Source organism: Macaca fascicularis, chromosome 10 (assembly GCF_037993035.2).
Source record: "Macaca fascicularis isolate 582-1 chromosome 10, T2T-MFA8v1.1".
NCBI lineage: Eukaryota > Metazoa > Chordata > Mammalia > Primates > Cercopithecidae > Macaca > Macaca fascicularis.
The window spans coordinates 17,357,566-17,380,571 of NC_088384.1; positions in this window are offsets into that span (position 1 = coordinate 17,357,566).

The window sequence follows — 23,006 nt, forward strand, 5'->3', positions numbered from 1 at the left end:
CTCTCTACCAAGCTGATAAATGACAGAACAGAAGAGGACTAGATCTACCAGGCTCAGGTCCAGCTGAAAGGGACTGGTTCCAGAGGCGAGCTTGGGCCAAGTTTCTGACAGGTCATTAATCCCAATGGGGTGGCAGGCATGGGGGACCACGCAAACATCCGGGCCATAGGTAAGGTCAGCAGCTGGGTGCCCAGAAACGTCGTGAGGACCCACTTCACAAGAATAGGTTTTATGTCAGGATTCCATTTTTTAATGAATTTTGTGCAGGAAAAAAAATGGGTACCCTTTCCACAGACAAAATACTGTGTCACAGCTAAGAACCAAGATGCAAAGAAACGTCTTGGTCACATCAACTCTTCAAAGGCCCAGACGCAAGTCTAGGAGCAAAATCTCTTGGATGCCAAGTCACTGAAACTCCTCACTGGCAGTTGTACAATCATTAGGACTGACCAGGCTGCCCTGCCGGGTGGAAGTCAAGAGGTTCCATCTACAGGTACTCTGGGGCCTCTCCCCTTGACCCGATCTGATTTCAAAGCAAGTTAAGGTCCCAGCTAAAATAATGGAAAGTATGTGTATTTTGAGTTGGAGTCTTAGAATTCCAGCCTAAAGTATGGACCCACCGCCTATTCAAATGCTCCAGACTCTGAGCATTAAAAAAAAAAAAAAACAATGATTAAACATGTGGTGTGATCAGGGACCAAGGCCACTCATTAATTCACTATTTTTCATTTATCAAACATGACAAATAAAAGATTGCTTCTGCTTTGAAGGCGTTCACACAAAACAGACATGTAAATAAATTATGTACTTTGAGTAAAGTGCCATGCCAGAGGCAAGAACATGTTACTTCGAGTTTACTGTGAAAGCTCAGAGGAGGAGCATCTTAATCAGACTTTGGAGACAGCAGGCTTCCAGGAAGAAATGAGGCTTAGCTCAAATATTATAAGATGAGTCCACTGGATAATTAAAAAGGAGACCATCAAGAAAATACTTACTCAGTACGTATTTGTGGAGATCATATCAGGTGCCACTCTGCTAAGGACCAGGATATGGCAGTAAACAAACATAGTCCCTGGTTTCATGGAAATTGCACCTACGTACCTCACACCATAGACACTATATAAACTCTCAGTTGGTATCTCTGATAGGAAGAGAAATTTGAGAGAGATTTATCTTATAGAAGCTTGTTGCAAGACGGTCAAAATGAATGAGGGTCAAAGAAAAGCCAGAATTGAGCCGGGTATGTATACAATTAATGGCTTGGAGCCAAAGTCCTAGAGAACAGGATGGTGTGATAGGTAGTAGGTCAATGCTCCAAGAAGATGGTCACATGCAATAGCCACATTGCTGAGTCTTTTGGTAGGTACCAAAGCTTCATAACCTAGTGACAGAAGGCAATGTAGGTATAATGGAAGGTGAATCCCCAGGTATTCACTTGGAGCAAAAGATAGATGTTAAGGAGGTGGACCATTATCTCACTTCAGTAATCAAGAGGCAGGGAGGTAGAGAAAGGGTGACCCTTCAACTAGAGAAGCCACCTGGTATCTTATATCAAGTACAGAGGAATAGTAGGTGCCAGGAGATGGGAGGGAATGACAGGCCCAACCATTGGTAAGCCCCTATGAGCCACTCCATGGACTCCTGAAGACAAGGATAGTGGGATCTGGGAAGGCTGGAATCCTGAGGAGGACTCCATGGTAGGAACTGAGCCAGGATAACAGTTTCGGTGTGGCTCCGGAAATGTCATGCCACCCTGACTCAAAGGCTACCACTTATTAGCAGGGCTCCCTCTCTTTAAGATCATAACATTAGATCTCAGAATGAGATCTCTTGAAAAATGAAATGGGCAAGAAAAGAAAGTAAGACTCACCAACCAGGAAGATGCAGCTGTTGGAGGCCAGAGCTCTCCTCTTATAATGAAGGCAGGCTGGCTGCCTTCGCTAGCTGCACTCAGCTTTCCTGGAATGCCTGTTGGTGACCATCACCCATCATCTCAGCCGAAGATGCACGGCAATGCATGGTTGATCATCTTGGAAACAAAAGGGCTCCAGATATTTCTACTAGATACCAGCATCTGCCTTTCAAATGGAGTAAAGACATAGAAGCAAAACAAGTGACCAGTGTTGGGGGTAGCAAGGAACACTGTCACATACTTGGAAAGATACATGGATAAAAGGCAAATGCCTCCTCCTTCATCCAACAGCCCTTTCTCCTCTCAGTCTTCACATTCTCCCTCTCACTTTTTTTTTTTTTTTTTGAGATGGGGTCTCACTCTGTCACCAGGCTGGAATGCAGTGACATGATCTCAGCTGATGGCAACCTCCGCCTCCCAGGTTCAAGCAATTCTCCTGCCTCAGCCTCCCGAGTAGCTGGGACTACAGGCATGTGCCACCATGCCCAGCTAATTTTTGCATTTTTAGTAGAGACAAGATTTCACTATGTTGGCCAGGATGGTCTTGATCTCTTCACCTCGTGATCTGCCCACTTTGACTTCCCAAAGTGCTGGGATTAGAGGTGTGAGTCACCACACCCGGGCCCCCACTCCTATTTCTAAACATCTTACCTCTTCCTACCACCCACGAAGGTTCTTTATCTTACCAGTCTTCACCACCAACTGCTTATATAGTGTTACGTTAGGAGGCCCCCAAAATAAACCAAGAACTTCTCACCACCATCTGCCAGGCCTTTCCCAGGGGGTGCAGGCAGAGGCCAGCATCTGTTACAGGAAAGGGGTCCTGATCCAGAACCCAAAGGGACAGTTCCTGAATCTCGTGCAAGAAAGAATTCAAGCCAAGTCCATAAAGTAAAGTGAAAACAGGTTTATTAGGAAAGTGAAGGAATAAAAGAACAGCTACTCCACAGAGTAGCCCTGAGGGTGGCTGGTTGCCCATTTTTATGGTTATTTCTGGAGTGTATGCTAAACAAGGAGTGGATTATTCATGCCTCCCCTTTTCAGACCATATAGGATAACTTCCTGACGCTGTTATGGCATTTGTAAACTGTCATGGCACTGACGGGAGTATAGCAGTGAGGACGGCCAGAGGTCACTCTCGTTGCCATCTTGGTTTCAGTGGGTTAGAGTCGGCTTCTTTACTGCAACCTGTTTTATCAGCAAGGTCTTTATTACCTGTATCTTGTGCCAACCTCATATCTCATTCTGTGACTTAAAATGCCTTAACTGTCTGGGAATGCAACCCAGTAGGTCTCAGCCTTATTTTAGCTGGTTCCTATTCAAGATGGAGTTGCTCTGGTTCACACATCTCTGACATAAAGGAGTCTGGGAGAGGAAGTTGGGAGCTTCACACTCTAGTGTCAGCTTAGTATTTCTTGAAAGCACAGGGTGGTTTTTTGTTTTGTTTTGTTTTGTTTTGAGACAGAGCCTTGCTCTGTCGCCCAGGCTGGAGCGCAATGGCACAATCTTGACTCACTGCAAGCTCAGCCTCCCGGGGTCTCACCATTCTCCTGCCTCAGCCTCCCGAGTAGCTGGGACTACTGGCGCCTGCCATCACACCCTGCTAATTTTTCCTATTTTTTAGTAGAGACAGGGTTTCACCGTATTAGTCAGGATGGTCGCAATTTCCTTACCTCATGATCCTCCCAAAGTGCTGGCATTATAGGCATGAGCAACCATGCCCAGCCGGGGTTTTTTTTTTTTCTCATTTTTTTTGTTGTGGTTGTTACTGTTTACAGGCGCATTTTAGCTAGGAGGGAAGATAATGAAGAACAAACTCAAAGGCATGATGAAAGGGAGAAAGAGAAGCAAGGGAGTGACATTTAGCCTTATTTTGTAAATGAGGAGAACTGGGGGCTCAGAGAGGTTAAATTACTCAGTAAATGTTACACAGCACACGAGTGCAAACAAGTTATGAATCAGGTCAAATTTGAATTCTCAGTCCACCTTAGAAATTACATCATGTCCACAATAATAATCTGTTAACATTTATTGACTATTTACTATGTGCCAAACCCTCCTCTAAGTACATTTTACATAAATAACTCACCTAATCCTCACCAAAAAAAAAAAAAAAAAAAGCAAAACATATTAGTATTCTATGAGGTAGATACTCATATTATCTGCATTTTACATATGAAAAAACTGAGATCACACAGTTAATGAGTGATAACACCAGGGGATTTATACCTAGATGGCCCAGCTCCAGAACTCATGTTCTTAATTCTGTCTCATGCTGACTTTCTAATTCTTGCTCATGATCAATAATCACTTTGCTAAGCCCTTGAGGGAGAAATATGCACAGGACAATGCCCAGAAAATCAAAGGCAAAGTAGCCCTTGATTTCATGAGCTGAGACTTGGGTTGAAGCTTCCAATGCAGAGATCTCTGGCAAGATGAGCAGGGCAATGTCTTTTTCCCTAAGATAAGCTTAAACACTTCTAACCTGGACAAGACTCAAGAGGTCTGTTCTATTTTAACGCTAAAGCTGTATTTCAGATCTTAACAGCCTGAAGTAAGGTCAGCTCCCTCTCATAGAATGGGCTGAGTCCTTACTCTACATTCTGGACTGTAGGGAGGAAGAACTGATAGCTTGCAGAGGGACTGGAATGTGGCCAGTGAGGAGTTTTGATGCAGCTGAAAAAACATCAGGGAAGAAGGCCAACATCAGTTGTTTGAGGATCCCATCCCAGAATTATTTAAACTGTGTCATGGGCAACTCTGCTGGGACAACTAAGACTAAGAAGACTCTGAAGTCAGTGTCCTGGAACTTTAATTCCAAGCTAGTATGAGAGAAAACCTTGCAGTTGAGTGTCCTGAAGTTTCAACTTTGACTCTGTGAATCTCCCCTTACTGCAGTCATACATGAGGTCAAGACGGCTTCAGATGCAGGAACCAGAGAGCTGAGGGGAAGACACTAAAGATAGTTAATGGCAAATGTGTTTAATTTCAAATGGGGACATCTTAGAGCAACCTTATGGTAAATGAGGAAGTAAAGAGGTGAAGTTATTAGCCAATCCCCCACTGACTGGGGGTGATGTATTCTTTACTCCACTGCTCTTGGGACGCTCTGATGGCAATCTCTTTTATTCCTCCACTTTAACCATTGCATTCGATGTGAAAACGTTTGTATTAGGGCCTCTGGGGCAATGAGATATCCTATTCTTCTTCTCAGTGACCACAGTACAGCAACACTTAGGCTCAAGGTCTGTCTTTGCCTTTCTGCTCTGTGCAACATCGAACATGTTCCTTACCCTCTCTGAGCTCCAGGTTCCCATCTGTAAAGCTAAGAATGATACTAGTGATGGTACCTAATTCAGTAGATGATTATGAGGATTAAATGAAAGAAGTGGTGTAAAATGTTCAGCATCTCATGGTTTCCAATGTATTATTCTTTTGAAGCTGGGAAAGCGCTATTGAGACAACTCTCAATTCACACCCACTCAGACATTTTAATTACCCCCAGATCTGCCTGTTTAGCCCATGAGGGAGCTTCAATCCTCTCCCTACTAATGGCTGTCAGTCAAGCAGCCCCCTTACATTGCAGACTTTTCCACAGTAGTCAGTGTGGCACATAGGGTGGACAGGAGCATGTGACCCAGTGGAAAGGACAGACATGGAGTGACTGGCAGGCAAGCCAGAGGGGAGGGAGTCAGAGCTGCAGATTCTGGGGGAGAGTACAGGCTGCAATGCTCATACTGTCCCAGCAAATTTCAAGTTCTGGGACTCTTGTTCCTAGAGAGTTTTCAAAAAAATAAAGGAGAAAGAGAGAGAAAAAGAGAGAGAAGTATGATTTTACTGACTTCAAAAGCACTGACCTTTCAATCTGTTCTTCCAAAGAGAAAATGGTTTGTGTTTCACAGTCTCACTGGAGTCAATGATCCTGAATACGTTTCTTGAAACAGACTCTCATAAATCTATACATGTACAAGTTAAAAAGATAATGAAGCGCTCTGATTCTGGGATCCAACAGTCCTCAACAATTAAAACACCTAAAATGCATTCATCTTAAGCTCTTCTCTTTTGGGACCTGAAGACCTTTTCTTCCATTCTCACTCATCCTCATTATAATTCAATCAAAATAATACTCAGTGAGCATATTTTTTTGTCCAGACCTAAGAAAGCCCTGTAGAGAATACAAAATAAATAAAAGAATGAGGCCGCTACTCTCAAAGAACTTAGACCAGGAACAAGACAAATTCAATTACTTATCCTACCAATATTGTCAGGTGCTACAGATATAACCGTGACCTAGATAGACACATTCCTTTACTATATGGAGTTCACAATCCAAAAAGCTATTGAAGTAGTGAGCAAACTTAGAGCTAAACTCTAGGTCCCAGATAAGTGGTAAGGACAGAAAAGAGGCCAGTACTTTTCACTCATTTGAGTGCCTTCTGTGAACTAACAATATCAATGCTACTTTGCATGCATTTTGCATTATTTAATTCTACAAGGAAGGGATAGATTTTGTGTGACTTTGTGAGGGAATTAACTGGCTGACCCAAGGTCACATAGACAGCTGATGACAGAACTGGGATTTTCCAATCCCAGGTCTGACCCCAAGGGTGTGTAATTTCAGCTATTGTAGAACTGCTATAGTACAAAGACATGCTGAAGATGCTGGATCGAAGGCCTAAAGAATGGATTGGCTCTCAAATCTGTGGTGCCTACTAAAGCCAATTCCTCATTTGATTCTGAGGTTCACAGAAACAGACATGAATTATCACAGATTGAGCACATATGCTGTTCTTTCCCACCCTGAGGGCAAAGCCTTCTGCTTTAGAGAATCCCTTTTCCCTACTCTATTGAGTGAGGTGGAAGATTTCCCCATTTGTTTCTGGGAAGAGCTGGTATTAGTTTCCTATGGCTGATACAACAAATTAGTACAAACTTGGTGACTGAACATGGTAGAAATGTGTTATCTGCAACTTCTGGAAATCAAAAGTCCAAAATTAAGATGTTAGCAGGGTCATACTCCCTCTGAAGGCTCTGGAGGCGGATATTTTTTTTCCTGCCTCTTCCAATGTATTGTGGGTCCTGGAATTTCCTGGCTTGTGGCAACATGACTCTAACCCCTGTTTGTCTTGATGCAGCCTTCATCTCCCTATCGATGAGTTCTCTCCTCTTATAAGGATACCAGTCACCAGATGTATGGGCCTACCCTAAACCCAGGATGATCTCACCTTAATTAAATATATCTGCAAAGATCCTAGTTCCGAGAAAGGTTGTATTTTTCGATTCTGGATGGATATCAATTTGGGGAAGCTACCATTCAACCAACTATGAAACCCCATTATCTTTTTCTTTGTTTTGTATAAAAAGAGCGACGTTGGTCAACTCACAATTGTCTTTTCTAAACATCATATTAGTTATGATGATGATGTGAGGTTCATAGGAACAAAGTGGAATGGGAGCTGAGATATATTGCTTTTATTCTTAACTTCATTTACCAACTACATGACCTTGGATAATGTATTTCACATTTCTCCAGTAAGAAAATGGAGGCTTAGGCTTAGGCCAGGCACAATGGCTCATGCTTGTAATCCCAGCACTTTGGGAGGCCAAGGAGGGTGGATCACCTGAGGTCAGGAGTTTGATACCAGGCTGACCAACATGATGAAATTCCATCTCTACTCAAAATACAAACATTAGCTGGGTGCCATGGCAGGCACCTGTAATCTCAGCTACCAGGGAGGTTGAGACAGAAGAATCACTTGAACCCAGGAGATGGAGGTTGCAGTGAGCTGAGATCACCTCATTGCACTCCAGCCTGGTCAACAGAGTGAGACTCCAAGGAAGGGAGAAAGGGAGGGAGGAAGGAAGGAAGAGAGGAAGGAAGAGAGGGAAGGAGGAAAGGAGGGAGGGAGGAGGGAGGAGGAGGGAGGGGGAGGGGGGGAGGGGAGGGAGGGGAGAGGGGGAGGGGGGGGGGAGGGGAGAGGGGAAGAGGGGGAGGAGGGAGGGGGAGAGGGGAGAGGGGAGAGGGGGAGGGGGGAGGGGGGAGGGGGAGAGGGGGGAGGGGGAGAGGGGAGGGGGGAGGGGGAGAGGGGAGGGGGGAGGGGGAGGGGGGAGAGGGGAGAGGGGAGGGGGGAGGGGGGAGAGGGGAGGGGGGAGAGGGGGGGGAGGGGGGAGAGGGGAGGGGGGGAGAGGGGAGAGGGGAGGGGGGGAGAGGGGAGAGGGGGGGGAGAGGGGAGAGGGGAGAGGGGGGGGAGAGGGGAGGGGGAGAGGGGGGGGAGAGGGGAGAGGGGAGAGGGGGGGGAGAGGGGAGAGGGGAGGGGGGGGAGAGGGGAGAGGGGAGGGGAGAGGGGGAGGGAGGGGAGAGGAGAGGGGAGGGGAGAGGAGAGGGGGAGGGGGAGGGAGGGGGGAGGTAGGGGGGAGGGGAGGGGAGGGGGGAAGGGGAGGGGAGGGGAGGGGGAGGGGGAGGCGGGAGGGGGAGGGGGAGAGGGGGAGGCAGGAGGCGGGAGGTGGGAGGGGGAGGGGGAGAGGGGGAGGCAGGAGGCGGGAGGGGGAGAGGGGGAGGCAGGAGGCGGGAGGGGGAGAGGGAGGAGGGGGAGGGGGAGATGGGGGAGGGGGAGGGGGAGGGGGAGATGGGGGAGGCGGGAGGCGGGAGGCGGGAGGGGGGAGGGGGGGAGCGGGGAGCGGGGAGGGGGGAGGGGGGAGCGGGGAGCGGGGAGGGGGGAGCGGGGAGCGGGGAGGGGGGAGCGGGGAGGGGGAGGGGGGAGGGGGGAATGGAGAGGGGAAGGGAGAGGGGAAGGGAGAGGGGAAGGGAGAGGGGGAGGGAGGGGGGAGGGGAAGGGGGAGGGGGACGGGGGAGGGGGAGAGAGGGAGGGAGAGAGAAGAAAAGGAAGGAAAAGGAAAAAGGAACAGAACGAAAGAAAGAAAAAGAAAAGAAAATAGAGGCTTAGAGATCATTAGAGACATCTAGACACCCACCAAAGATTAGTGTTATCTCCTAAATAGGTTACTGTTTAAAAGTAAGTGAACAGCCAAATACAACATTTCAAGTTTACCTTCCATCTCACTGGGGCCCTGTGACATGCTTTTGCTGATGGAATATGTGTCACCTCCAGGTTGAGTTGGTTAAGATGTGCTTATGTCTTTTCCATCCTCTATTTACCCATATGCGGGTTGAAGAGGACGGGGGTAAAGGGTACAGGAGAGGATGGAGCTCCAAAAACAGGCTGAGCCTGAGTCTCTGAATCACAACATAGAAGACCACCCAAGAACAGGGAACAGAAAGAGCAAGCTGTTCCGTGAACGTGAAATCAGTGTCTACAGCATCTACTAAGTCATTTAGATTTGGGGTTTGGGGGCTGTACTTGTTATGGCACCTAATAGTACCGTAAATAATTCCCTACTCAAAATCACAGACTGGAAGGGCTGAGGTACAACTAAAATCTTCCTCCACACCCTATATTCTTCCCACGGCATTTTCTTTTCTAGTCTATGAAAGGCAGCAGGATCTGGACTCAGGCCAGAATCTCCATCATAGAATCAGGATGAGCATCTGGCTGGAACAGAGTTTATCCTAAATCCCTTAGGAAATTGAGTTTGATGGATGGGGTGCAGAAAAGCAAGTGCTCAGGGTGTCATGGAGTACACAGGAATGGTGGATTGGATAAATCAACATGAGCATTGTGGAGGGTGAGCTCAGAGCCAAATCTGCAAGGGAATCTCAGTATGGATGGCCAATTCCTCAGGCTCCGTAAAGGCAGATGTCTTTAAGATGCAGCATAACCTCTTTCAAATGTATGGCTTCCTCTTTCTCCATACAACCAACCCAACACAGAACAACTTCTCAAAGATATTTTATTGTTCTTTTAATAAACCTAAGCTCTCTCTTTTCTTTCCCACTACAGAAATGTATTGGCCTAACATAAAGAAATCCCTAACTACAAATTCAAACATTGGCTATTAATAGTCAACTGTTAAAATTTAAAAAATAAAATAAAAAGAACACTTCTTATATAGTACATTCCTTTGAAAAGCACTTGTATTTCCCATTATTGAAGCAATGGTATTTTATTTTATTCAGCCAAACATAAGAATTTGAAGCCGTTGTAGACTATCCAGAGGAAGTTTGCAGACAGAATTTTCTTTCAGAGATTAAAGCACGTTTGAGCAAAATGCTTAGCATTTTATCATACATAGGAGATCCCTTCAGAACTGGGGACTGGGGCTTTGTCAGGTGGTGGAAAAGGCCTTTATTACTGCATTTAATGCCTTGTGTTATACTTAGTTTTGTTCATTCCGAGCACTGGGTTTGAAGTCTAACACACATGATGTTCGGGGATTCATCATAAGGTTTTGGTCTCTGAAATCCAACGAATATTCAGATCAAGCCACGTTGGCTTCTTCCCAAGAGATACTCACAAGGGACAATGACAAATGGGAAAACTCAGCAAAATGTTATTAGTTGAGCTTGTGCCCAAAAACCACATGAAGAGCTCTCTGGTACATTCAACAGAAAAGAAAGCAGAATTCACCTGAAGCCTTGGAAACAGGGATCCACTCCAATTCCGTAGACTAAAACCCCAGTTACTACCAGATGGCTGTTCTGCTCATGACTGAAAGGATGACAACATTTAAGCTTGAATAAGAGAGACAGAGAAGGACAGAAAGAAAAGGAAGAGAGGGAGAGGGAGGGGGAGGGAGAGGGAGAAATTATCATTACCTTAGTGCTGACCTTGTACATATAGTCATCCTTACCTCTGGTATACCAAGCGGAATCAGATTTCCAGAATTTACCTATCAAATGAAGAATACCTGAGTGAAGAGGAAAAGGAAAGCAAAGGAGGGAGAGTTGAACCCTGCTGGTGCACCTTACACCCTAGAAACCTACAGTGGTGCTCACAGAAGCCCTCTATTTGTGTGGCCTCGTGAAAGTCGTTGGTCCTATCTGCCTTGACCTTCCTCAGATAATTGACATAGTAAATAAAAGGAATAAAATACATAAAGCCTCTAAAGCAATGCCTAGACTCAAAAAATCTGGCGCCTTTCCTAGCTCAGATCAAAATAAGGGAAAGTCTGAGCCTACTATAAAGGTCAGGTGGCCCCAGCTGCAGAAAGAAGAATGGAAAAGCTGAGAAGGGATTCAGGATTAGGATGATGACACAGTCAAACTGGAATAAGAACCAGAATTCCTGGACCAGAAGAAACAAGAGCCTGGCTCACTATGAGACTGGAGTACAGGTCATGATGAGATCCTCAGGCAGGTTATATATCCAAGGATATTTTTTTTTCCTTTCTGATTAAGAAGCTGGTTAGTTTCAGAGCCTGAAGCAAACCAGGCCTGCTCTGGGGACTAAATGGCCTGTGCTGCAGGAGATCATTGAAACATGAGGCAGGGAGCCAGGCAGGTCATTATTTTTTCCAGGTGCCAACCTACAAAGGGAGTGGAATCTGGCAACTGCCAACACTTTTGACAATTGTCATTTGATTTAATTGTTCTGAGGCAGCATGGCTCAGCAGTAAATACACTTAGGAGGCTCACAGAGAACTCAGATATTCTGGTGGCCACTGTGGCATGAACAACTGAATAACTCTATCAAAAGGAGGGCAGGCCAGGGGAGGGAGAGAAAGACAGCTGTGAGAAGAACTGGGCTGCCCTATTGTTCTAGTAGGAAAAAAAGTCCAGGACTCAGAGCTCAGCAGTTCCTCTACTGGGCCCTGATCCCTAATCTAGAGGTTTATGCAAAGTCGCTTTTTGTGGAAGTCTCTGGTCTACTGGGGATGATGGGGTAGTTGAGCTTTTGTAGGTTTCCAAGACTAGGGTTTAGAAGGGATTTTTTTTAAAAAAAAACCAGAGGTGTTGAATAAAGGTTCAAAGTTACAAAATCAGACTATGGAAAGATAATTACTTATATTTATTAAACAATTACAATGGCCAAAGCACTATGTTAAGTGCTTCTATGGATTATCTCATTTCCTCCACTAATTAACCCTAATGTCTTAGTCTGTTTTGTGCTGCTGTCACATAATACCGGAGACTTGGCAATTTATAAAGAACAGAAATGTATTCTCTCACTGTTCTGGAGGCTGGGAAATCCAAGATCAAGCCAGTGGTATCTGGTGTAGGCCTTCTTATTGTATCCTCACATGCCGAAGGTGGAAGAGCAAGAGAGCGAACCCACTCCCTCCCTTTTTGTAGTGGCATTAATCTATTCATGGGGGCTCAGCCCTCATGACCCAAACACCTCCCAAAAATCCTCAAAAACCAACGCTGTTGAATTAGGGATTACATTTCCAACACAGGAATACTGGGGGACACATTCAGACTGTAACACCTATGGATTCAAAACAACTGTAATACCAATTGTTTAGATGATGAAACTGAGGCTTCCATGTGTTAAATAACTCCCCCTGGAACACACACAGCTGGTAAGTAGCCCCTCAGGAACCCACTCTAATGCTCACACTTCAAACTGCACTCCCATGTTGCCAGGAATCTGAAGTTTGATGAAAACATACCTAGTGGCTGCTAGGATGCATTTGGCTGCAAGTAAGAGATTGCTCGACTGATAGCTTAAAGTGTAATAGTTACTGTTTACTTAATGAAGTCACACCCCATAGATATAAGGTCCCTGTCTAAAGTCTCTGAAGGTTGCTTGGCCTATCGTTACTGAAAGAAATGGCCACATTGCAAGTATGACATTCTCACTTAACAGCTCCCATCCCATTTCTCTGTTCCCTTTTACAGCAAGACTCATTAAAAGTATTTCCCATACCCTTTGTCTCTCCTTCATCTCCTGCCATTCTTCCTGGAACCCAATCCAATCAGGCCATTTCCTGAACCGCCCCACTGAAACACTTCTTTGAAAGTCACCAGTGACCTCCACATTTCCTAATTCAACAGTCAATTCTCAGCCCTTACTCTTACTCAACCCATCAACAGCACCTCGTACACAGGATGACCATCCTTTGAGAAACACCTTCTGACTTTGCTTCCAGGACTCCGCTCATTCTTGGTTCCCCCCGCTTTCATCTTTATAGTCACTCCATCTCTGTCCTGTCTTCTGGTTTCTCCTTGCCTGTCAACCTCCAAATTTTATGTGCCTCAAGGCTCAGGATTTAGGCATCATTTTACTGTACTTGCTACACAATCCCTAGGTAATATTATCCAGCAGAGCTTTAAACACCATTTATAAACTTATCAAAAGGTATTTCTCCAGCATTAAATTTCAAACCTGAACATAAAATTGACTTTTTGACATCTACACTTAGATATCTCCAAAGTTCACATGTCCCAAACTGAACTAAGTTTCACTCCCTTTCCCAAGCCTAATTTGTCCTCAGTCTGACTCTTCTCATTAAACAGCAGCTCTGTTCTTCCAGTTGCTCAGGTCTGAAACACTGGAATCATCCTTTTTCTTTACCTTTATCAGCCTACATTCAAGCCATCAGAAAATCCTGTTGGATCTTTGAGATACATCTAGTATCAGGCCCACTTCTTAGTATCTCTCATCCTACACCTTTAAGATGATGGTCTAAGCCCCCATCACCTCCTACATGAGCTATCAAAATAGTATCTTACTGTTCTCTGTATTTCCACCTTTGCTCTACTATATTACATGCTCCGAAGAGCAATCAGAGTCATTTTTTTAAAAATGCAAATCGCTCCTTAACTCTAAATGTTCTAATAGCTCCCCCTACTCATTCAGCTTGCTTGCAAAATCCAAAAACCTGTTCTCTGGCCTCCCATTACCTCTTTGATCTTAATTCCCGTCTCTCTCACCCAAGCTCAGTATAACTGTGGGTTCTGACCTACTTAGAATGTTATATAGTCAATTTAGATAGTAATGACCAGGACATTTTAATGAAATAGAATAAAATATAAGAGACACTATCACAGTGCATTACACATGGTAAAGGTGGGTTCTTTTGTGAAACTTTGAATTCTGTGTACGTGAGGGCATGTGTGTGTGTACTGGGTTAGAATATAAACTTTCTCACTGTGGGTCATGGTCCAAAAGTTTGGCACTAGCTCACCCTGCTCCAGTCACTCAGATACCTTTTTAATTTCTCCAACATGCCAATCATTCTATCGCCTGAAGGACTTTGCCCTTATTACTCTCTCGCCTGGAATTTTCTTATACAAGATATCTGCTCCCTCACTTCTTTTCACTCTTTACTCAAGATTAACCCGATTAAAGAGGTCTTTTCTAGTCACACTGTATAAAACAGCACCCCGTCGCTATTTCCCCACTCTGCTTAACTTTTCTTCATATTGCTTCTCACCACTACAGGTTAAATTTTATAACTAGATTATCAGCTACCTTCCTCCATTATAAGTTCCATTAGGGTAGGGATTTTGCTCTGTTTACTACGTTTCTAGAGATCCTATTTTAGTTTCTGGCACACAGTGGGAACTCAATAAGTATTTTTCAAATACATTAATTACACAACCCAAACAAGGAGGAGGGCAGCCGCAGAAATAATTCTCTAACCACCATTTGTTGTGTTAACAGAGTAGTCTCCAGCAACTTTCCTCTTTCATCTCCTTGTTCAGAAATTGATCATATGACTACCCCCAAAGCAGTATCAGTCAAAGAGGAATTCAATTTCCACTTTTGGCTTAGAATCATGGCTCATTCTGAGGAGATGGTGGTGGAGCTTCCTACCTGGTGCCTGCACAAAATTGGATTCTATTAGTCAAGAAGGACTTGGGGTGCAGGAGGGATGGATGTTCTAGGTAATTAGTAAGGTATGTCACAAAGACCTCAAAATTTTCAGGCCTGCTCAGCAGTGAGGTATAAGACCTATGCCCCTCAGAGGCATGCAGTATGGAGGAAGAAGACTCTAAGAAGGGCCAAGGGAATCGTCCAAACCCAGAGCCCATAAGTTGTGAATCTGTAATTCAAACTTGGGTTGTTTTGGCCCAATCTCTACTCTTCTAAGCTTTGAACCTCAATTACTTTGTGTCTGTGAATTTCAACTTCCTGAATGTGTAAAAGGGAATGTCATTAGCTACTCAGGAAAATAAGATAACTTCATAGCAGAAAGGACAAAGACACAATTTATAAATCTTAGAACTATTCTGGTTGTGATTTATTGAACACAGAATTTTGTCAGGCAGGGCTTTCTCATTCTTTGAAGGGAGAAACTGACCCCCTCAACATATGAGCCATTTGTCTTTCTTGAAAAATCTGTGATGTAAAAATATAAAATTCCTGCAACTGGAGTCTAGGCATTTTAGTTTGTTTAGTTTGAATCCTAACTCTAGCTAGATGGCTTTGGGTAAATCACTTAAACCTTCTGAACCTAAGTGTTTTTGTCTGAAAATGGTATATTTGTACTTTTCTCATGAGATTGCTGCAATTACTAAGAAACATATATATGTGTATAGTATGTTGTAAAATAGGTGAGCAACAGTTTTAATAGTGCAATTAATCTTCAATGCCCACAATATCCTATCATATTTTAATTTTTGGAGGAAAGAAGGGGCTAATTAACTTCCAGTTTCTCTTAACCATGTTATATTCTCTGCAATGAGGAGTCAAATCTCACCAAATGCTCTTCTTTCTCGAGATGAGAATAAGACATTTCTCCAGGAGGATTGATCTCTCTCATTAGGAGGGGTAGGAGAAGCCTCATTCAAAACGCTGAGTGTACTTCAAGTAGGGAAGGAAGAAGCTAGGGCGGAAACATGAGCTGAAAGCTCCCAGCTCCCTAAATAAGCTGAATTCCTTGCCCAGCAGTCACGAATCCATATTGGGCCCTGTGTGTGGGCATCAGGTTGGAGGCCTCCTTATCTGCCTTCCCCAGCTCCTGGCACAGAGTCAGGACGGGCCCCAACTCCATTTTAAATAGCAGGGAGAGTTTAGTTGCTCCATCTCGGGGGATATCAACAAATTCATTTCCAAAAATGTTTAGTGAACATTTCTGTGTGAGGCATTCTTCTAAGGTCTGGGGATAAAACCATGAAAAAGATAGACAAAATCTCTGTTTTGATGAAGCTTATGTGGCAATACATTTCAGAACAATTAAACTAATAAAGTGGCTTCAGCTAGATGTGAGTGCTGTGAGGAAAATGAAATAGGGTAATGTGAGGGTGGCAGGGCAGGACGACAGAGCTCCATCAAATAAGGCAGTTCTGGGAAAACGTTTCTAAGACACGTTTGAACAGAGACAGGAAAAATTATGGGGTAGGTCTTATTCCTGTCCTGAATACAGGCCGTCCTCATTATACACAATAGTGCAGGGCCACGAAAGTGACCACACACGCTGAAGAAAGCAATCTTAACCCTAGAAAATACGATTTCATGACCTTTAAAAATGTTTGTCAAAGCATGTCTCTGTCATTCATAAATGTAAAGAGACATAAAATAAAACTAATACAATAGTCCAATTTCCCTCCTATGTATATCCTTTCTGTGTGACAGAATTGTTTCTGTCCCATTCACATTAGATTTGCTGAAGACAATGGAACATGAGCAGAAGTGATAAGGTAACTTCTGAGCCAAGTTTCAAGAACTAGCCCTGGGTTTGCCTTGTCTTTATTTTCTGTCATAATTAGGGGCTGCTCCGTATGCTGGTAAAGTGAGGATACTGTAGACCACCACACAGTGCTCTTGAAAGGTGAATGAGAAATACACCCTTATCATCCCAGGTGATGAAATTAGTGCATATCAAAAACACCCGGAGGACTTGGTAAAGCAGAGATTGATGGACCCCATCCTTAGACTTTCTCATCAGTAGGTCTGGGGTAGAGTCCAAGACCCTGCATTTCTGACAAGTTCCCAGGTGACACTGTTGCTGCTGTAAGAATCGCTGTTCTAAGCCATGAAAATCTGGGGATTCAGTTGTTAGTGCAGTGTAACTTAGCCTATGCTAACTGGTACAGAGGGGAATAAAGCAGTTATACAGTTTTTTTTTGTTGTTTTGCTTTGTTTTTTTTTAAGAGTAATTCAGGCAGAAGGTACTTCAGGGTTTTGGAATCAGATTTAAGTTAAAATCCAACTACTTACTGTGAACCAGGCAGTATGCCAAGATACATGACGCTGAATGAGAATTCCTGCTCTCAGGAAGCTTATACCTTTTGGAATATTTATTCAAGTTAAAAAATGACACCTTAACTACTTCTGTTGCCCAAGAGAGTGACACTTTTGATTCTGCTAAATGACTTTATATTGAATCAAGATGAGTTAATTTCATTATTATTTCTTCCAGAGATTTCAAATTTGGTTAAAGATATTCTGGTTACACCTGATCTATTATTGCAGAAAACGTTAACCGAAGATTCTATTGGATGGACATCAACAGCTTCGAATGTGTAATGAGTAGCAAGAAAAAAATAGCCTTCAGTAGAATAGGGAGGAACGCTTCAAAGAAAAGTAACATACGAGCTAGGGAGATTTTCCTGATGTCTTTCCAGATTCTGGTTCCAATTCTATCCTAAGGCCCAGCTGTTTTCTTCTTCTTGGGTGGCTTACATGAGATACTTACGTATTTTTATAATGAAATCCCCCAATCCCTGTATCTTTTTTTGCTTTAGCAGACCCCAGTGGATATTTATAACTTACATCCAAAGAATCACAAGAATGAAATTTTAAAACAAATAAATGCAATACACTGTGATAAGTGCAGAGAAACTGGTCTATTGAATGCACTGTGAATGACTGATGAACTGATCATGCTAACAACTCAAGCACATTGTCCTTATGCTCTCAGACTGCAAGATAGATGTAATTACATACTTCTTTGGCAGCACTTAAATATATAATAACTACTAAGATATTATTTTCAACTGACCAGACACTGCTTTTAGACAGGATATCCTACAGGGGATTGTAGGAGGTGGAGTATTCTGTTTGTACTCAGAGCCAATGAGGGGGAAGACCTGAAAGGAAGAGGATGTATGTTAAGGCTTTACTAGGTTTTAATCATTGTCTAGCCCAATGCTAACCCAAGGCCTCAGAGGAGCCCCCTGCGTGGTTCCAGAAACCAACTTCAGCCCTGCTTCCTGCACCAAAGCACTCAAATTCCCATCTTGATCATTGATGTGTGACATTACCTGCTGATGGAAATGTTTGTTCTTTTTTTTTTTTTTTTCTTGAGATGGAGTCTCACTCTGTCACCCAGACTACAGTGCAGTGGCATGATCTTGGCTCACTGCAACCTCTGCCTCCCGGGTTCAAGCACTTCTCCTGCCTCAGCCTCCCGAGAACCTGGGCCTACAGGCACCTGCCACCATGTCCGGCTAATTTTTATATTTTTAGTAGAGATGGGGTTTCACCATGTTAGCCAGGTTGGTCTTGAACTCCTGACCGCATGATCCGCCTGCCCCAGCCTCCCAAAGCGCCAGGATTACAGGCGTGAGTCACTGCGCCCGGCCTGTTCTCATTTTCTAAATGAGATCTGTTCAGTGCACACACTACAAGGGGGATGATGAGGCATAACTGCCTCTTAAGGTGCATTCATTCCTTCATTTATTCATCCACCCATCCAATCATGCATTTACTCTTCTAAAATGTAATTAGCAGCCACGTATCATGAGTCAGACTGCATGCTGTAGATATACAAATGCAATAGATACAAACAAAAGTAAAATATTATTTCTACCTTCCAAGAATCTGCAGTCTTATCTAGTAGATAAGAGCATTGACTTTGAAGTTTCTTCATCTTTAAAATGACTTGTTTACTATAAATTGGTTTAAATATTCACTGAGATATCACATGTAACTAAAGGATAAAGAACACTCTGGTATTCCGATAAGTGTTCCGATAGTATGTATTCTTCTATCCCTTTACTTTTAACTTATCTGTGCCTTTATATAAGGGATTTATTACAAAAAACAGTCAGGTCTTGCTTTTTCATCCAATCTGACCATCTCTGGAGTGTTATACCATTTTAATATAATGTAATTATCCATGTGGTTGGCATTTAAACCACCATATTGAATATTTTTTCCTCTTTTACTACCCTCTTTTGAATTAAGTATACTTTAGTATTTCATTTTGTTTCCAATATTGGCTTAATCACTGTACTTTTGTTTTTATTTTTAGCTGTGGCTCTCAAGTTTACAATATACAACTTTAATCACAGTCTTCCTTCAAACAACATTATACTACTTCATGAATAGCATAAGAATTATATATCATTGCCATTTCTTTTCCCTCTTCCCATCCCTTGTCCTCTTATTGTTTTACAATTTTCTTCTAATGTGATAAACCCATAATATGTTGTAAACATCTTTGCTTGAAACGGTCAATTAATTTTTAAAGTGATTACAAATGAGGAAAACAAGTATTTCACATTTATTCCAATAGTTACCACTTCTGGTGGTATTTATTCCTTTTTATAGATTGCAAATCCTATCTGATATCATTTTTCTTATGCCTAAAGAACCTAAAGTTTCTTGTAATGCAGCTTTTTGTAAATTGTCCCAGCTTGTATTTTTCCAGTTTTCTTTTTGTCCTAATTTTTGAAAAATGTTTTCACTGTAGAAACCACATTTTCTATTCAATCCTTTAATTACATCACCTCAGTGTCTTCTAGTCTGCACGCACTTTGAGAAGTCTGCTGGGATTGTTAAATTTGTTCCCCTGTATGCGATGTGCCCCTCCCTCAGCTGCTTTTGTCTTTATCTTCAGATCAATGTTTTCAGATATTTAACTCTGATGTGTATTTATATGATTTTCTTCAAATTTCTCTATTCGCTACTCACAATTCACTGAGTTTTTTGATTCTGTATCATTCTCATCAAATAAGAAAAAAAATTTTTTTTAATTGTAATTTTTTTATTGGAAAACAAATATACAACTTGGAATGGATTTTGAGGCAAATTGTGCCATAAGCAGATTTTAAGTGGCTAAACAAAGTTTAAAAAGCAAGTAACAATAAAAGAAAATGTTTCTGGTACAGGACCAGCAGTGCAAAAAAATAGTGTACAAGTACCTGGATAATACACCCGTTTTGCAATAGTGCAACTTTTAAGTACATATTGTTGACTGTCCATAGCCCACGCAGAGTTACAACTCCACACTTCAACAACAACATGCTGACAGTTCCTAAAGAAAACTACTTTTAAAAAAGGCATAGCCCAGATGTTCCCTCATTTGACCAACTCCATCTAACTTCAGATGTACAGAAAGGCTTAGATATATCCAGAGTAACCATATGCAACATGTTACTTGATCAATTTTCTAAAATAAGGTTTCAGGACAATGACAGTAAGATAAGGGAAGAAAACATGGAGGAATGAAGTCCTAATTACTATACATGCATATTTTTTTGACAGTAGGGAGAAACCTTTTACAGATAAGTTCATTACTCCGTCAAATGTTTTCTGGTTTCCCTCCTTCTGAAATTCTACACATACATCATTTAGATTGTTTTACACTGCCTCACAGAAGATTTTCTTGCAGATGTTATAAAAGATTTGAGTTCCTCAAGCTTGGACTTCCTGAACCGTGACCTCTCCATGCTGCCCCTGTGCAACTGTGGAGGCAGGGGTAGCTAATGCAGACCTGCAGCTCAGGCTGCCCACTGCACTGGGAGCAATTGGGTTGCTTTGTCTCTGATTTAGAAGGCTCATGTCACATGCCAGAATCTGGGAAACTATAGCAGTAAGGTGACATCTCAGATACTTCACTGTTCTAAACAGTGGACACCACATCATCCTTTACACCACACAGCATAGGCCAGTCGTGATAATTCTATCCCCTCTTGACAGAGATCCACTAGGGTATGAACATTAGCTCTGATTCTAACCAATGGTATATGAGAGGAAGCTAACATTGTGGTGCTTCTGGACAACACTGTTTTCTAAGATAGAGAAGAAAGAGGAGGAAGAGGAGGGAGGAAGAGGAGGGAGGAAGAGGAGGGAGGGAGGAAGAGGAGGGAAGAAGAGGAGGGAGGAAGAGGAGGGAGGAAGAGGAGGGAGGAAGAGGAGGGAGGAAGGGGAGGGAGGAAGAGGAGGGAGGCAGGGAGCAGAGGCAGGAGCAGGAGGTGGAGAAGAAAATGGCAGCACAGGCTCTAGCCCTGTTTTTCTCCTGAGTGGCTATTTTTAATCCGTCCAAAAATCAGTCAAAAGATCCTGAAAATAGAAGAGCAGAAATATGGAAAGAACCTGGGTCCTAGATCATATGGTTGACTTAATGAATACACTAACCCTGGAAGCTTCCTATATGTGAACTTTTCTTTGCCTGAAATAAATTTTCCTATTGTTTTTACCAGTTTGAGTCAGAGTCTCTGTTATTTTAAGCCATTATCATCCTATAGAAACAGAGACAGAGACAGAGAGACACAGAAACCATGAGAGAAACAGGAAAAAAGGAGAGAGAGAGAGAGAGAGAGAGGAAAAGAGGAGAGAGAAGAAAGAAAGATTTATTCAGAAGATCAATCCTGAGAGCCTAATATAGACCAGAAACCTCATCCACACTCAAAGGCAGTAAAGACTAACCAGACAGAGAAGGACACCCCCCTTGAGATGGAGGACTGGGGACAAGGAGAAAATTGGTCATCAAAAAACAGTAGTTTTGGGGAAGTATTTTGTTTGGAGACAGGGGCTTGCTCTGTCACCCAGGCTAAAGCTCAGTGGCACAATCACTGCTCACTACAGCCTTGATCTCCTGGGCTCAAGTGATCCTCCTACCTCAGCCTCCAGTGTAGCTAGGACCACAAGCATGCACCACCATGCCCAGATAAAAGTTTATTTTTTATGTTTTGTAGAGACAAATTCTCACTATGTTGCCCAGGTTGGTCTTCAACCCTTGGAAGCTGGAATACCTTACCCCAAATCTGCAGGCTCTTAGAGTCCTTCTGCTTGCAGTTATACAGTCCAACAGTTAATTTTACTGTTGTTGTTGTTGTTACTGTAACAAAAGAGCCTGAGGGAGAGAGATAAAAGGTGAGAGAACATTGGTCCCACATCAAATAGAGCATGTTCTCAGTTCCAGTCTTCTAAGAGATCCATGGAGGCTGCTGATGAAGATCTCTGGAGAGCACAAAGAGGAGACCAGCAACACCTATGGCCTTCCTCTCCATTTATCGTCTTCTCAGCCCTCTACCACCACTCACTCATCACCCCATCCCAATTTTAGTCCCCATTCTCCCAGGGCTGGCTTTGGATGTAACTATCTCTGTGATGTTTCAGGGAATATAGGTTAGGCCTTCTGATTCTCAGTTATTGTGGGCGTCACAGTGCTTGGCATGTACAGAACTCTCTATTGGATGGATGGATGGACAGATGGATGGATAGATGGATGGATAAGTGGATGGACGGTAGAATAATAATTAAATTTCTGAGTTTCAGAATCAGGCAGAATTGGTTTAGAATCCAAGTTCCATTACTTACTACCTCAGTAATCATGGGCAGATGATAAAGTTTTTCCACAATATGGTTTTCTCATTGGAAAAATACTACTTAAATCATGGAGTAGAATATTCAGTAAATATTAGCTTTTCAGATGTCATTATAGGAGCTAGCTTACTGGATATTGAAGAACCTTCCTTCAAGATTATTCTGATAATGATGAACAAGATGAGGTAGATGTTCAGGTAGGGAAAGAGAAGGAAAAGTATAAAAGATCATATAAAATTCAAGAATGAATTAAATGACTCTTGGCATCTGAAGACCAACGCTAAGATAAGTAGACTAAGCAACCAGCTACAGGGATCTCAATGTACATCCAAAAGTAATTTAGAGAGAAGGAAAAGGGAGAGGTATATACTCCACTTTCTCCTTCTGTAAACTTGAGAAAGTGAGTTTGGAAGTGGTTTCAGTTTTCATTGCTGATGTTCTAACTTGGAAAGCCACTGGAAAGTAGTTAACTTTAAAGGCTCTGATTGAAAATTATCTGTAATTTCTCTCCCCATGGGCATTAACAGATAGGAATCTTTAAGAGTCAGTGTCCAGGCCAGGAGCAGTGGCTCAAGCCTGTAATCCCAGCACTTTGGGAGGCCAAGGCAGGCGGATCACAAGGTCAAGAGTTTGAGACCAGGCTGGCCAACAAGGTGAAACCCTGTCTCTCTAAGAATACAAAAATTAGCTGAGCTGAGCCTCTAATCCTAGCTACTCGGGAGGCTGAGGCAGGAGAATCACTTGAACCCAGG